The sequence below is a fragment of the Mustela erminea genome, chromosome 7 (assembly GCF_009829155.1).
Source record: "Mustela erminea isolate mMusErm1 chromosome 7, mMusErm1.Pri, whole genome shotgun sequence".
Lineage (NCBI taxonomy): Eukaryota > Metazoa > Chordata > Mammalia > Carnivora > Mustelidae > Mustela > Mustela erminea.
This window is the reverse complement of record NC_045620.1, coordinates 32,352,836-32,370,780: the sequence shown is the minus strand read 5'-3', so window position 1 is coordinate 32,370,780 and position 17,945 is coordinate 32,352,836.

Genomic DNA, 17,945 nt, shown 5'->3' with positions numbered 1-17,945 from the left:
ATAATTGAAGGAAATGATGGAAGAAGTTAGGGAAAATAAATGCACTATTTTTCCTTCTCAGGCCATAGCACCATGTATAATACACATAGACCTTTTATGGTTCAGTGGACCTCCGGTTAAGAGGTACTAGCAGCCTGAACCTGGCTTACAGGTGTTCAAACATATTTACTGAATGAGCTGCCTCTCTTTCTGTGTGCTGAATGAATTCACTTCTGGCCTGGACTTCAGGTTACTCTTTCTCTAAATTTCCATGATCTTATGTTTAAATTGTTCCCCAGGTTTCACCGGGTTCAAAGGCATTACATTATCTGCAACATCTCCTCTTACTGATTAATTCCCATGTCCCACTGCCACCCAGCGCATTGCAGACTCCACCTCGACTTTTTCTCACTCATTTCTGAGAGTCCCCAAACTTATTTCATGTAAGCCAGAAATAGTCTTAACCTCTTCTTCCTTCCTGGCCTCTCCTTGTTGGTAAATGTGGCTTGCAAAGCCACTTGAGGGTCATAACTTGTGGCTTCTGCTGAAGCTGATATTCATGCCAAGGGCAATGTTTCCCAGTGCTGCCTAACTTGCCAGCCCTCAGGGGCTGTGGCAAGGCTGCTGTCTCTTTCATCCACTTTTAGGCCACATTCTTTTTCACAGTAGAGAAGATATATCCTCCCCAACTTTGAGTCATGTTTTGGCATCTGACCATGAAGTAAGTGTTACTTGGTGTCTTTGTTTCAGTGTCTCTAGAAACCAACTCCCTCATTTCAGTGTTGTGCCAGAACCTTCCACTTGTCCCATAAGATTCTTTCTCTATAGCCCATGCTGCTTTGAGCCCAAGAGGCTACTATGCAATGACTACAGAAACCAGCACCCATGACCTCTAGCTTATATTCCTTGGTAAACAGAATATGAGAGGGCAGGGGAGGAGAAAAGTATTTCTTCTCCTGTGTCTCTTTTCATCAGTCTGTGGTCTGAATGCTTCCTCCAAAAAATGCTCCTGTCCAGCAGTGTTCTCCCACAATTTTAATGCCTCTATCTTACAACTGCTCTCCCACTTTCCCTCTTCAATCTCTTGGTGGCAACTGCTTTTTGCTTGTATTAGACTCAAGGAGCTTCACCCACCCCTTGTTGGTCTCTTTTAAATCTTCCACTTCTGTAAGTATTCTCTTCTTTAAACTCTCCTCAAATAATCCCCACATGTACATGGGAGGTATGTGGCACCTCTCCCCACACCCATGCCCACCCTGGACACAAGTGTGAAGCTTCTTCATAGCTCTGTGATTAACCCCAGGGTTGCAGACCTCTCAGTGCACCAGACACAACCAGACACATCTGAGCCTCTGTGCAGAATCACTGGCACTCATCCCTGATGCTCCTACAGAAAGATCATTTCACTGAGTACATCTGACTCCCTTCTTTTTATCTGCTCTGACATCTCATTTATTCAATTGTTCAACAAATAGTCCACATTTTTGTGTACTTTAAGCTGCCTGTTCTCTTAACTATGAGGCAGCATACAGATTACAGGATTTGGAGAAAAGCAGACATTTTTGCCACTTACCAAAAGAAATATCTTGTACAAGTTACTATCCAATTTCAGTTTCCTCAAGTGCTCAGGATGGTGACTGTGAAAATTAAATGAGCTAAGGTGTGAAAAGTTCCAGGAGCCAAATGGCAGTTGGCAAGTGTAATGGGACATATTTCTGGGTGTATCCACTAGTATATCTAGAGATTTGTGTAAAGAAGTTGATTGCAGAGTGTTCTCAGTGTAAACATCTGTGGGGGATACATGACTGAGCAGAGGGATAAGGTGTAACAGAAGTCCTAGAGAAACCAAGGGCAGCTCTGAAGCTGAAAGAGTCCTTCTAAGTTTGAAGCAAATAAGACTGTTTTCCACTGATAATCAGTCACGGACGTGGGCTATGCCCAGGAGAAGTGCCCCTCTCCAGCTGAGGGCAAAAAAACCAGAGAAATATGTAGCTGAGAAATGTTAGCTAAGAAATGTTCTCCCAGTAACTGGGGGAACGAGTCCCTTCATCCTGGAGAGGGAATCTAGCCAGCAAATGACATTATCCACCACACCGAATATTTGTTAAATAACTGCTGGCTGCCATCAACATCTACTTTCATTTGCAACCCTTCAGCAGTGTGTAAGGGCACAGTAGCCCTGGAGAGCACCAATGTCAACTGGAGTAACCTGATAAAATGGATTTTTGCATAGTGATTTCTCAAAATTGATTTATATGGCTAGAGTTAAAAGCCATAAGGCTATTGAAGAGAGGTTTTCAAACCATGCTTCTTACAGAAAGGTGGGGTGGGATGAGCAGAGAGCCAAGAGAACAGTGTCATACCTGAACGAGTGCCAAGCTCTGGCTCCATGCTTGACTTTATTCTGTGTATGACTTTTCTGAAGAAAAGAACACACTCATGGTACACATATGTTGCCTAGGAGGAGAGGAAAGCCCTTTCTTCAGGCTTGACCACTGAGGGGGATGCTAACAGGCCTGGAGGAGCTGGAATATATGAACAGCAGGCTCTCTGCCTCTGTTAGTTCATCAGCACACCTCAGTGCAATCAAAATAGCAGGATGGTGGAACTGGGAGGATTGGGCATGGCATATGAAAGAAGATTGAAAGAAACAGCTTAAATATTAATTGATTACAGTCTCTTCTGCCTCAAATTTCCACTGTTCATGAATAATAGAATTCAGAGATTCTAGCCCTTCCCATATATCCATAAGCAATAACCATTCTCAAAGGCTATACCTAAGACTGAGCCCTTAAGGAGTATTTCATAAATTTCTAGCATCCTGGATTCCTGCAGACAAGCCTTCCATTCAGAATGGAAGCAGACCCATGGGAAGCAGCACCTGCTTGGGTAAGGGAAATGCTTAAGGAAGTTCCAAGCAGAGAACACAGGTTTACAACTGGTTTATTATATACACATGCTCTGTTCTCTTTCCAGACAAACAGCAGGGCTGTGAACGACAATTCACCTTGAGGGTTTTAAAAGAAAAATTTTGGAAGTGAAAGGTGGTTAATTCACCTAAAACACTAAACACAAAGGACATCATAAGTCCACATTATTTTGTCTTTAGGCTTTTAGCTTTTATACTTCCCCATCCAGGAATACCATTCTCCCTTCCTTTCTGCTAAGGTCTAGCTAAAAACTTCACACTAACTCTTTTCCAACTATCTCTAACCACATATACCTTTATCATCTAAAATCTTTCATTATAAATTTGGGTCATAGAGTGATCAGAGTCACCATTTCAAACATAGCTGACATTTATTAAGTGTTAATTATGTACGTGCCTTGTCCTAAACACTTTACAATATCTCATTTAATCCTCAAAACAAGTCTATGAGGGAAATCATTAACCCCATATTACATACAAGGAAACTGAATTACTGGCCCCGGATCTTTTCCCTCTTTCTATCCACACCCTTGGCCATATAAGTTGTTCCCAGTATCAGAGTGAAGTATGTTTCCTTGCCCATTCTCTTTAAGCTCAGCCATGTGACTTGATTTGGCCAATAGGTTGTTCATAGCCATAAGTGAGCAGAACCTTCACAAGGATTTACATAGGAACCTTTTACTCATATGCTTCTACCATTAACATGAAAATATCATGCTCTAGCCAGAGTGCTAATCCCAAGCAGATAGAAAATATGGAAAGCAGACCTGAGCCCAAATGCCAGAAAGTGGGCCAGCCAACTAGATGTTCACATTGAAGCACAGCTGTCCAGCCTAGCTCAGCTGACTCCTGTGTAGTCACATAAGCAAGAATGATAGATATTTTAAGTCACTGAGTTCTGGATCGGTTTGTTACTCAGTGACAGATAACTAATACAGGCACCAAGAGGTTGTGTTACTTGCCTAAATTCTCAAAGGCTGTGGTGGTAAGAAGATTCCAGCACAGATTGGTTTCATTTCGGCTCCCACCTTTTTAACAACTATGGCTTCCACCATCATCATAACATTTACAATCCACATCCAATCACATTCATTGAATGCTCATTATGTGCCAGGCACCCTAAGAAGTACCATTCATATATTATCTTATTGAACTGTTACCAACAATCTGAGACAAGTACTTACTACTGATCACATTTTATAGGAGGTTCAGTAAAGTAAGATGCTTGCCCAAGGTCACACAGCTAATAGGAGACAGAGCCATCATTCATCTCAGTGCTCCAAGCTTCCACACTCTACTTCGACACACTACTACCTTTTTAACAAAATCACAACTATCCTTAGAGAAAAATGTTAATGATCGTTATTCCAAGAATCTCTTCTTGCCCAAAAATTTCCAAAAGGCTGCTTCAAACCCCACAATGATTGCTTTTGAAAATCTCTGTCTTGCTTTTGAATAGTTTAATGATTATTAAAGTTTTTAAAAATCTTAAAAATCTACTTTACACTCCTATATTAAAAATGAGGAATCTGAGGCTTAGGGAAATAATTTCACTGATTCAATTACATGCAGCAATATCAAAGTTCATATCCTAAATGTTCATTTCCAGCATCTTGCTTGGGAGGGAGAAGGACAGCAGCCCAAACCTGTGGAGTAGAAGTGGGAATTTGATGTCTAACTTCTCCTTAAATAGATATTTAGCCAAAATCCCTGACTTTTACTCTCACATCTAGAAGTATCTAAAGGCAGACAGGGGTGCTTTCTTGGAAGCAACCTGTGTAGAAACCTGGGGCCCAGGGGTACCTGGGTGGCTCAGTCGGTTAGGCATCTGCCTTCAGCTCAGGTCCTGATCCCAGGGTCCTGGGATCAAGCCCCACATCAGGCTCCTTGCTCAGTGGATAGCCTGCTTCTATCTCTCCATCTGCTGCTTTCCCTGCTTGTGTCCTCTCTCCCTCTATCTCTGTCAAATAAATGAATAAAATCTTCATTAAAAAAAAGAAAGAAACCTGGGGCCCCATGTTTAAAAGGTCCCCATGATTTAATGTTCAACCCTCACCATTTTTAAATCCCTCTTAATTTTTTTTTTTTAATAAGAGGCTCTGCTTTTCATTTTACACTAGCCCCCCCAACTATGTAGCCAGTCTTTTGGAGGTTATCTAGTGCCTCCAATCTCTAAGCCTGGGGAGATTCTTCAATACGCAGTGAAATGCTTCTCAGCTTTCCACTCTGCTGGTTATCACCCAGAAGAGTGCACATGGCCAAGAATCAGATGGTCTTAAGGTGACGTGTGGAATGTGATCATGAGTCAAACAGATCCAATGGTACCTCCACGCAAATCCATCTCCACTAATTGTGAGCTGAAAAAGCAGAGGAATTGGTGTGAAGTCTAAGAAGCAATGAGCTTCCCTAGAAAACTAATTGTCCCTCTAAGGGACTATAAGATGCCCTTAAAAAATAGATAGAGGGCACGGATTGCATGGAGCACTGGGTGTGGTGCAAAAATAATGAATACTGTTATGCTGAAAATAAATAAAAAATAAATTTAAAAAATAGATAGGAGTGAACAGCAAAATGTTTGCAGTTGAGTTTTAGCCATTGCTAGAGTGACCCTTCTTGATTTGGATACTTCTTATCCCATGCTTACATCATGACTCACATAAGTTTCTCTTGCCAGGAAGTCATTCCAAATTCTCATCATCCCCTGAGTCATCTTATCTACATAAGAAGCCATTCTAAATAACACTATTTTGACCCTGAGGATAACAGAATAATTGTGCAGCTATGTTAATAAGAACAAATCATGAATTAGCTCCTCCCTCCTCTTTCCATCTTTACAAATAATGGAGTTTATATAGGGTCTTACAATAAAAAGTATCAGGGCAACGCAGGGTTCATATAAAATATCAATCTTAATATCACAGGTAAGGGCAAGCTAATTGCTTCCCCTACCTCCAACCTTGTTCTTACATGTGAAACACTAAGAAATGGAGAGATTAAATCAATGGAAATACATGTTGGTTATGAAAAAAAAAATGTGACTCTTTTACCCCATGAGATAGGAAAGACTAAAACCTCTATAAAGGTGAACTAATAGGAAACTATAAATGAATTGTGTTGCCACATAGAGCCATCTGAAAAAGTTTTATTAAAAACGCCTCCAAAGTATATTACATTTTATATTATACCAGGTGGAGCTAGGATGAGGGAGGGAGTTTATAGAGGAACTGTTGAACACAATTTTATTAGAATGCTTGTTCCCTTGATTATAATAAGGAGAGAAATAGGACTTATTGGTTTGGTTATTTGAAACATGCACATGCACACTTTCTCACACAACTCCAGCTTTGAGCAGGGTGAAAGTGCCTTTCTTCAGCTGAGAGTGGGCTTGAAAATATTTTATTACTACTACAGGAAATCTGATTTAGGTATCGTCTTCTATGAAATGCTCCCATTGTTAAGAAGAATTCTTTGTTTGCTTTGTTGCTATTAGGATGGTAAATACTTATTAAACATAAGAGATTTTTTATAATACAAAGAAAGACGAATGTGCATCCTTCAAAAGATTTAAAAATCAGGTAGATAAGACATTTTAGAATGTCAAGGAATTCTGTCATATATAACATGGGAAGGGGGAAAGAAAACAGACATATTCTTTCATGTTTCATTCCTTAAGGGGGCATCTAAAACACATATCTATTTAACATGGCTCAGAAATTAAAGTTATGATATCAATAACATATACCTAACCACATGTTAGGATGAAGAAAGATTGTATCTTGGAATACAGGAATCTTCCTTGTGCAAATCCCATTAGGACCAATAGGGAGTTATTCATGCATCCAAATCCTCCCCGTCCTTCCCCTCACTACTCCCAGACACAGACACCCTTGTTCTGAATGATCCGTGTATTTATCTATTTCACATAAATCAAGAATTTAATAAAAAAATCCACCAACATGGCCATATGAGACATGAATCATGAGGGCTGTATGTATAAATCATATAAACCTTAAAAGCATTCATGATATAGCCCCTTTCATGCAAACCGCCCAAATCTTTTAGAGAGCTAAATCATACAGAAAGAGGAAAATGTAGTAAATAAAATGGAAAACCAATGGTTAACCAAACTAATGAACAAAATGTCTAGATGACTCTCATCTCTGAATGGATTCCTTAGAAATTTTAACTGGAATGGGATTTTCAAGAGACCATTACATTCAATAAGGCAACTGAATATGTTTGTAGTCAAAAATTTCTTTAAGAAATGTTTCTGGAAAAAATTAAAAAATTTCTAATAAGGTAAAAAAAAGGACAATGTATTCAGAAGAAAATATTAGAAATTAAAAGAGTCAGTAAGAAACATTCACTTCATCTTACTGTTGTCTTATGCAGAAAACTCACTGTTTACAATTCCATCAACTCCAAATCCTCCCATTTAAAAAGATGTTATTTTCTCTGAGTAATTATTTTTAATTCATTCCCTTGGCCAAAAAGGCCTACTACACTATGAAAATAAGTTTTCAATTATTTGACATAAATTTCAAGCATGTCTCTTAACTTTGTAACCTCCTAAATTGCTGGTGATCTGCATATCTTGTTAGATTATCATGAAGACCTTTTATGCAGGTCTTCCCATCTTTTTCTCTTCAACAACATATTTATGTTTATTTATTGTGTTTATGTTTATTTTTTATATTTCCTCTCTTTTATTCTTCTATTTCCTGAAGCATTTAGCTATTTCTTTACTTTTAATTAAATTTATTTATTTTCAGCATAACAGTATTCATTATTTTTTCACCACACCCAGTGCTCCATGCAATCCATGCCCTCTATAATACCCACCACCTGGTTCCCCCAACCTCCCACCCACCCGCCACTTCAAACCCCTCAGATTGTTTTTCAGAGTCCATAGTCTCTCATGATTCACCTCCCTTTCCAATTTCCCCCAACTCCCTTCTCCTAACTCCCCATGTCCTCCATGCTATTTGTTATGCTCCACAAATAAGTGAAACCATATGATAATTGACTCTCTCTGCTTGACTGATTTCACTCAACATAATCTCTTCCATTCCCGTCCATGATGCTACAAAAGTTGGGTATTCGTCCTTTCTGATGGAGGCATAATACTCCATAGTGTATATGGACCACATTTTCCTTATCCATTCATCCGTTGAAGGGCATCTTGGCTCTTTCCATAGTTTGGTGACTGTGGCCATTGCTGCTATAAACATTGGGGTACAGATGGCCCTTCTTTTCACTACATCTGCATCTTTGGGGTAAATACCCAGGAGTGCAATTGCAGGGTCATAGGGAAGTTCTATTTTTAATTTCTTGAGGAATCTCCACACTGCTCTCCAAAGAGGCTGCACCAACTTGCATTCCCACCAACAGTGTAAGAGGGATCCCCTTTCTCCACATCCCCTCCAACACATGTTGTTTCCTGTCTTGTTAATTTTGGTCATTCTAACCGGTGTAAGGTGATATCTCAATGTGGTTTTAATTTGAATCTCCCTGAGGCTAGTGATGACGAACATTTTTTCATGTGTCTGATAGCCATTTGTATGTCTTCATTGGAGAAGTCTCTGTTCAGATCTTGTGCCCATTTTTTTATATGATTGCCTGTTTTGTGTGTGTTGAGTTTGAGGATGGTAGATCCTCAATATCAGCCTTTTGTCTGTACTGTCATTTGCAAATATCCTCTCCCATTCCGTGGGTTGCCTCTTTGCTGTGTAGAAGCTTTTGATTTCCTGGGCTACCAGGATGGTTCAACATTTGCAAATCAATCAATGTGATAGAACAAATTAATATGAGAAGAGAGAAGAACCACATGGTCCTCTCAATTGATGCAGAAAAAGCATTTGACAAAATCCAGCATCCGTTCCTGATTAAAACGCTTCAAAGTATAGGGATAGAGGGAACATTCCTGAACTTCATCAAATCTATCTATGAAAGACCAACAGCAAATATCATCCTCAATTGGAAAAAGCTTGCAGCCTTCCCATTGAGATCAGGAACAAGACAAGGATGCCCACTTTCACCACTCTTGTTCAACATAGTATTAGAAGTCCTAGCAACAGCAATCAGACAACAAAGAGAAATAAAAGGTATCCAAATTGGCAATGAAGAAGTCAAACTCTCTCTCTTCGCAGATGACATGATTCTTTATATGGAAAACCCAAAAGACTCCACCCCCAAACTACTAGAACTCATACAGCAATTCAGCAATGTGGCAGGATACAAAGTCAATGTGCAGAAATCAGTGGCTTTCTTATACAATAACAATGAAAATGCAGAAAGGGAAATTAGAGAATCGATTCCATTTACTATAGCACCAAGAACCATAAGATACCTGGGAATAAACCTAACCAAAGAGGTAAAGGATCTGTACTTGAGGAACTACAGAACACTCATGAAGGAAATTGAAGAAGACACAAAAAGATGGAAGACCATTCCATGCTCTTGGATTGGAAGAATAAACATTGTTAAAATGTCTATACTGCCTAGAGCAATCTATACTTTTAATGCCATTCTGATCAAAATTCCACCAGTATTCTTCAAAGAGCTGGAGAAAATAATCCAGAAATTTGTATGGAATCAGAAGAGACCCTGAAACGCTAAGGAAATGTTGAAAAACAAAAATAAGGGACGCCTGGGTGGCTCAGTTGGTTAAGCAGCTGCCTTCGGCTCAGGTCATGATCCCAGCATCCTGGGATCGAGTCCCACATCGGGCTCCTTGCTCCGCAGGGAGTGTGCTTCTCCCTCTGACTCTGCCTGCCACTCTGTCTGTGCTTGCTCTTGCTCTCTCTCTCTCTCTGACAAATAAATAAATAAAATGTTAAAAAACAAAAAACAAAAAACAAAAAACAAAAATAAACAGGGGGGCATCACGTTACCTGATTTCAAGCTTTATTACAAAGCTGTGGTCACCAAGACAGCATGGTACTGGCATAAAAACAGACACATATACCAGTGGAACAGACTAGAGAGCCCAGATATGGACCCTCAACTCTATGGTCAATTAATCTTCAACAAAACAGGAAAAAATATACAGTGGAAAAAAGACAGTCTCTTCAATAAATGGTGCTGGGAAAACTGGGCAGCTATATGTAGAAAAATAAAACTCGACCATTCTCTTACACCGTACACAAAAATAAACTCAAAATGGATAAAAGACCTCAACGTGAGACAGGAATCCATCAGAATCCTAGAGGAGAACATAGGCAGTAATCTCTTCGATATCAGCCACAGCAACTTCTTTCAAGATATGTCTCCAAAGGCAAAGGAAACAAAAGCGAAAATAAACTTTTGGGACTTCAACATTTAGCTATTTCTGAGCTAATTCTGTTTCTATTTATTTTGTGTTTCCCTTCCTACACTGAGAGCTTCCTGACCATAAGGATTTATTCTTCTACCATTGTATCACCTAACATCATCTCTTGCATCACAGGTGCTATAGGTGCAATAGATAGATGGATAGCCAGAATATCTAATTAGCATCAATACTTATACAGTAGATAGAATTGATCAAGACCCATGTTTTTGAATGCATCTGGTTCAGCAAGCCAAGATGAGGCTCTTAATGTGAAGTGTGCACAGCCTTCAGCCATCAGTCTCTTCAGAGGTTGGTTCGGCAACAGCCTTTCCCACGGTAGCCATGTCCAGTGACTGGTAATTGTAGAAGTACACAGGCTCAGCCATCATGAGCAATAGAGACAACTCTGAAGGGCCATTTCAACTGCAGAGCTCCTCATAAGCTTGGCCAAGGTTGCTGCTGACAGGCCAGCATCACAGCTGTACTGTTCCATGTGCCCACTCCTGCCCTGTAATGCCCTGTACAGTAAACCTAAGAGGTCAGCTTGCAAAAAATAAGGAAAGCTAAAAAGCAGGAATTCAGATACAAAAATGACTCAGGTTACTTGACTCAAGTCAAGCACTTTCACCTTTCAACATTCATAACCATCAGCAAGTTATAAGACCAATCAAACATCAGAAAGTCTACAACATAGCGTAGATTTCAGGAAGGAGATGATGGGTCTGGATTATAGGTAAACGTGGTGTGCAATAAGGTTTATGGCTGCCATGTCTGAGGCCACAGAATGTGGCCACTGGAGTAAATTAACCAGCCTGCCTCATCCTGCCTGGTTTAGACAACTTGCTGGAAAACCTTTGCTAGGAAACAAGCACCTACATCTGGCCTCATCAGAGAAACAAGGGCCTCATATGAGGGTCTTTTCAAACACTAAACCTGCCCTAGTATGTCCTCAGGCTCTCCTTCCAGTTCCTAGGGCCTCAGTTTACCCACCTGTACATATTTCCTACATCACTTCAAAGGGGCGCTTGGAGACTTAATTAATGTTTGTCAAGCATGCCTTATATGAAAGGAATCATGTGCAGTAAGTTCAAAGTAGTCTTGGCCCTGCTGTTTCTTTCATGTGTGCTTAGAAGATTTTTCAACCTTGATAAGAACTTGAAAGAAAGAAAGACAGACAGAAAGAAAGGAAAGAAGGAAGGAAGGAAGAGAACAACAACAACAAAAAATATCTACTTGCTCAAGCGCTTAGATTTGGATTCTCACATTGTGATGCTCTCAGCAGCCATTCCAATGTCCTCCTACTTTGTCACTGTTACCCACGCCACTTACAAACATAACCACAAGCTGCCAAGGTTTAGTGATTATTTCTAACACTTTGGGTTTTTTTCTCCTTTGTCCCCTCTCTTTAGATTTCCTGAGAGTGACTTCTTCAGGTCCTTATCACTTCCCTGATAATCCTGAAGCTTTCAGTCTGACAAATTTCAGGTCAGGCAAACCCCATGCAACAGTGAAAGAGTATTTCTTCAAACATACATATCTGTTTCGATCCATCTCATGCTCAAGTCCCTTATGAGATTGCCACCATTTTAGTCTATAATCCAAAATTTTAGGAAGGCATTCAAGGTACTTCATAATACAGTCTCTATCTACATCTCCAATGTCATCTTCACCACCACCCCCTCTAACATACACATAGCTCTGCTTTCAGTCCTCCAAGGTTTTAAGAGCATCATTTCTATAACTGTGGACACAGTGCTTTAGTCCTTCCTCGTTATCTAAATCTTGGTTTTTGTTTTGTTCATCAACACTTATCATCCTCTGTATGAATATATACTCCAACTTTCCTAATCTATGCATATTTTTTACCATACCTGGATTGTGGAATAATAATTTCCTTAAGCGACTTACCAAGGAGTCTTCAAATTCCTTAAGAAAAGGGATAATATCTGTCATTTCTGTATCTTCAGTGTTTTAGCAAACTAGAGATGTTCAATATTTATTAAATAAATACATATGACTAAGAAGGGAAAGAGAGATGAGTTCAGGCATTTCTAACATCCCTGGATTTCAGAAGCATCCTTATTTCTAACCAAAAATGAACAAGTGAACAAAGAAAGAGGACTCTTGGCTTATTTATGAGTGGACAATTTCAGAAAATGGAGATAGAACAAAATGGGAAATCTCTGATTATTCTAATTTAAAGGCTTCTAAGATTGATGGTTACCAGAGGGGTAGTGGGTGGGAGGAATGGATGAAATAGGTAGTAGGGATTAAAGAGTGTACTTGTCAAGATGAGCACTGAGTAATATATAGAATTGATGAATCACTATATTGTATATCCAAGACTAATAGAACACTATATGTTAACTACTGGAATAAAAATAAAAAACAATTAAAAATAAAAGCTTCTAAGATAAATTCTTGCAAAATATCACTAAGTTTCATTGGCAACATAATAAGGATGGCAGGCAGGGGAATTAGCTGGTTTGATCAAGAAGGGAATAACAATTGATTAATTAATCTTCAACTAAATACAGTATGGGGAAAATCAGTGTGGGGCCTTCATTCAGAGTGGGAAGGAAGAGAAACAGAATCTAGATTATGGCTGGGCATTAGGCTTTGGGTTCCCTAATGTGGCTGACCATTGTAATCACTTGGGAAGCAGCTGAAAAATACAGATCTCCGGGCATTGTTCATGACTCAAAGAATTTCAGGGGGGACATCCCAGGGATTTTTATTATAAAAGGACTTCTAGGTGATACTGAAGATGAGTCAGTTTTTGGAAACATCTATGACTGAATCACCCACTTATTCATTCAGAAATGCACTCATTCACTGTGGGTCATTATCCATATATTCACTTATTCAATGAAAACAGACAATAAAGGGAAAGAAAAGGAGTACAGAAAGAGAGAGGAACAGTTCTATCCTCTTTCCTGATGCACTGCTTTGTATAGGTCTGTTCCTTAAGCTCCTCCTGGTTTTCACTAGTTTGGGGTTGTTTTTAACCATTTCTCTCTCCCCCGCAACACTCTTTTTTAGAGGAAAAAAAAAGGGGGGGAGGGCTGGAGGGAGAGGGGGAAGAGAATCCCAAGCAGGCTTCACACTCAGCCTGGAGCCCAATGTGAGGGTCGATGTCCCATCCTGAAGTCATGACCAGAGTCAAAATCAAGAGTCAGATGCTTCACAGACTAACCACACAACTGCCCCCCTTTTTCTCTATTTCTCAAGGCAAAGATGTTTCAAAACTACAAATCCTTTCTTTTTCCAGGATTACCTTTCCTAAAGAGTGATCTAAAAATCAGCGCACATTTTCCAAGTGTCAGGACCTCCACAGAAAAATATTAACAAGTCTATGAACAATTACATTCCTGTCTATTCTTTCCTTTCCTGCCTTCCCTTGCCCGAGGCTGGCATCAATATTCTATAGCCAGAGAAGTCTGAGTGAGGAGGAGGGTTATTACTCCTGGCAAAGGAAGCCCTAAATTCCAGGGAATAAATGAACATTAGCAGGCTGGTCCCGAGAGGGTGCCAATCCCTGCTTTAATCTTTTAGATAGAAAAATGAACTGGATGAGTCATAAAATTCATGGGAGGCTCAGCCTAAAGGGAGGAATGCTAGAGAAAGGGGGAAAAGGACTTTTCAAATAAGAGAAACTAAAAAGGCAAAATCTAGTTAACAGGATTTGTACCAGTAATGGTTTCCACTTCTAGTATTATGGTTTTCTTCTTCCAACCAAAATCCAGAAGACCATCCATATAATACCCAATACACATTTATTATGTAGTTGAGCACCTCAAACCTTGTTCTTTGGGTTAAACCTGTCAGAGAGTGGAGAGTAGCCGCGAAATCAGGAATTATTTGGACTTAAAACAATGGGAAACACCCTGGTAAACAATCAGCCTACCTCCTACTTTGCTGTTTCATTTTTGCTGCTTCCTTTTATTTATTTTTATTTATTTATATTTATTTTATATAAGATTTTATTTATTTATTTTAGAGACATAGCTAAGGAGAGGGAGAGGGGGAGAAAGCCTAGAGCACACACCACGCTGAGCATGAAGCCTGATCTCAGGACCCTGAGATCATGACCTAAGCTGAAACCAAGAAGTGGACGTTCAACAGAATGAGCCACCCAGGGACTCCCTGACTTCCTTTTAGATGAAAGATGTATAACATTGCCTGTCTCTTAAATGGGTAGTAGTAATAATCTTTCGCTAGAATGAGAATAATTTAACCTAATCTTAGGATTTTCTAAGGGAGGAAGTGTCGTGTTTAATTAATAGAATCCACTCCATTTCCAGATGAGGTTCACAGAGCTTCAACAGCTTGCCCAAATTCACATGGTCACTTGTAAACAGTCCTCACACAGAACTTAAATATCAGGATGTCTGATTCAGTGGAAGATGATGCCTTCTCACCTGCTATATAAGTCATCTATAAAAGAAAAACACAAGTGGCCAACTCTTTCCTAATTGGGTTTGGAGGTTTCACTTGAACTTAAACATTTTGGTGCTAAGAGACAGCTTGGCAACATGCAGATTCTAAGCACTAAATATCTAAGTTATTGAGAAAGCCTATAGAACTCATGGTTAAAGGGCATTTGAGATTCTAGGAACATCAACTAGCTCATATAAAATAAGGTTTTCCAAGGAAAGGTGTCAGAACTACGTGGATTCAGTTTTCTAAATATATTGCCATCTCCCTGTCACCTATCACACCAATCTTGGGAGGAGAGATTACTGGAAAAGAAAAAGATTTTAAAAGATTTTCTAGGTACAGTAGGCTCAGGTTTTGAGTCCTAGATGTTTGTGAAAAAAATCAGGAATCCTAGATAATCTCAAAACATGTTCAGGATGACTTCGCTTTAGACAAGAACACACATTTCTAAATTTAGTCATGTGATTCCCAAAATTATATTTTTGTGATCAATAACCCCAATGGACTATTCCCAATGGAGTTAGCAACCAATGATGAATTTACACTAAAGTTTTTAGCACCCAGTTATTCCATCTTCAGCTTTCTATTTAAACAGATGTACTTTTCAGCCTTAGAAATCAATAAATCTAAGAAAGAACTAGATCTATGTAGTTCCTGTGATGTACCAGTTCTACAAAAGCAGCTTTCCCAAGAAATAAGATTCAGTTTTGTAACCATCCCTTGAAGTAGTCTGGCTCAGTGGTCACACTATGTGTTTTGGAATTGAATTTTTTTTTATAAACATATATATTTATCTCCAAGGGTACAGGAGAATCGCCAGGTTTACACACTTCACAACACTCACCATAGCACATACCCTCCCTAATGTCCATAACCCCACCCCCTTCTCCCAAGGCCCCTTCCCCCAGCAACCCTCAGTTTGTTTAGTGAGATTAAGAGTCACTTATGGTTTGTCTCCCTCCTATTCCCATCTTGTTTCATTTATTCTTCTCCTACCCCCTTAACACCTCATGTTGCATCTCCACTTCCTCATATCATGGAGATCATATGATAGTTGTCTTACACCGAATGACTTATTTTGCTAAGCAAGATACCCTCTAGTTCCATCCACGTCATCGCAAATGGCAAGATTTCATTTCTTTTGATGGCTGCATAGTATTCCATTGTGTATATATACCACATCTTCTTAATCCATTCATCTGTTGATGGACATCTAGGTTCTTTCCATAGTTTGGCTATTGTAGACATTGACGCTATAAACATTCAGATGCATGTGCCCCTTCAGATCACTACATTTGTATATTTAGGGTAAATACCCAGTAGTGCAATTGCTGGGTCATAGGGTAGCTCTATTTTCAACTTTTTGAGGAACCTCCATGCTGTTTTCCAGAATGGTTGCACCAGCTTGCATTCCCACCAACAGTGTAGGAGGGTTCCCCTCTCTCCGCATCCTTGCCAACATCTGTCATTTCCTGACTTGTTAATTTTAGCCATTCTGACTGGTGTGAGGTGGTATCTCATTGTGGTTTTGATTTGTATTTCTCTGATGCCGAGTGATGTGGAGCAATTTTTCATGTGTCTGTTGGTCATCTGGATATCTTTTTTGAAGAAATGTCTGTTCATGCCCTCTGCCTATTTCTTGATTGGATTATTTGTTCTTTGGGTGTTGAGTTTGCTAAGTTCTTTACAGATTTTGGACACTAGCCCTTTATCTGATATGTCGTTTGCAAATATCTTCTCCCATTCTGTCAGTTGTCTTTTGGTTTTGTTAACTATTTCCTTTGCTGTGCAAAAGCTTTGGATCTTGTTGAAATCCCAATAGTTCATTTTTGCCCTTGCTTCCCTTGCCTTTGGCAATGTTCCTAGGAAGAGGTTGCTGCGGCTGAGGTTGAAGAGGTTGCTGCCTGTGTCCTCCTCAAGGATTTTGATGGATTCCTTTCGCACATTGAGGTCCTTCATCCATTTTGAGTCTATTTTTGTGTGTGGTGTAAGGAAATGGTCCAATTTCATTTTTCTGCATGTGGCTGTCCAATTTTCCCAGCACCGTTTGTTGAAGAGGCTGTCTATTTTCCATTGACATTCTTTCCTGCTTTGTCAAAGATTAGTTGACTGTAGAGTTGAGGGTCTATTTCTGGGCTCCCTATTCTGTTCCATTGATCTATGTGTCTGTTTTTGTGCCAGTACCATGCTGTCTTGATGACGATAGCTTTGTAATAGAGCTTGAAGTCTGGAATTGTGATGCCACCAACTTTGGCTTTCTTTTTCAATATTCCTTTGGCTATTTGAGGTCTTTTCTGGTTCCATATAAATTTTAGAATTATTTGTTCCATTTCTTTGAAAAAAATGGATGGGATTTTGATAGGGATTGCATTAAATGTGTAGATTGCTTTAGGTAACATAGACATTTTCACAATATTTATTCTTCCAACCCGGGAGCATGGAATATTTTTCCATTTCTTTGTGTCTTCCTCAATTTCTTTCATGAATACTTTATAGTTTTCTGAGTATAGATTCTTTGCCTCTTTGGCTAGGTTTATTCCTAGGTATCTTATGGTTTTGGGTGCAATTATAAATGGGATTGACTCCTTAATTTCTCTTTCTTCTGTCTTGTTGGTGTAGAGAAATGTAACTCATTTCTGTGCATTGATTTTATATCCTGATACTTACAGAATTCCTGTACAAGTTCTAGCAGTTTTGGAGTGGAGTCTTTTGGGTTTTCCACATATAGTATCATATGATCTGCAAAGAATAATAGTTTGACTTCTTCTTTGCCAATTTGGATGCCTTTAATTTCCTTTTGTTGTCTGATTGCTGAGGCTAGGACTTCTAGTATTATGTTGAATAGCAGTGGTGATAATGGACATCCCTGCCATGTTCCTGACCTTAGCGGAAAAGCTTTCAGTTTTTCTCCATTGAGAATAATATTTGCGGTGGGTTTTTCATAGATGGCTTTGATAATATTGAGTTATGTGCCCACTATTCCTACACTTTGAAGAGTTTTGATCAAGAAGGGATGCTGTACTTTGTCAAATGCTTTTTTAGCATATATTGACAGTATCATATGGTTCTTGTTCTTTCTTTCATTAATGTGTTGTATCACATTGATTGATTTGCAGATGTTGAACCAATCTTGCATCCCTGGAATAAATCCCACTTGGTTGTGGTGAATAATCCTTTTTAATGTACTCTTGAATCCTATTGGCTAGTATTTTGGTGAGAATTTTCGCATCTGTGTTCATCAAGGATATTGGTCTGTAGTTCTCTTTTTTGATGGGATCCTTGTCT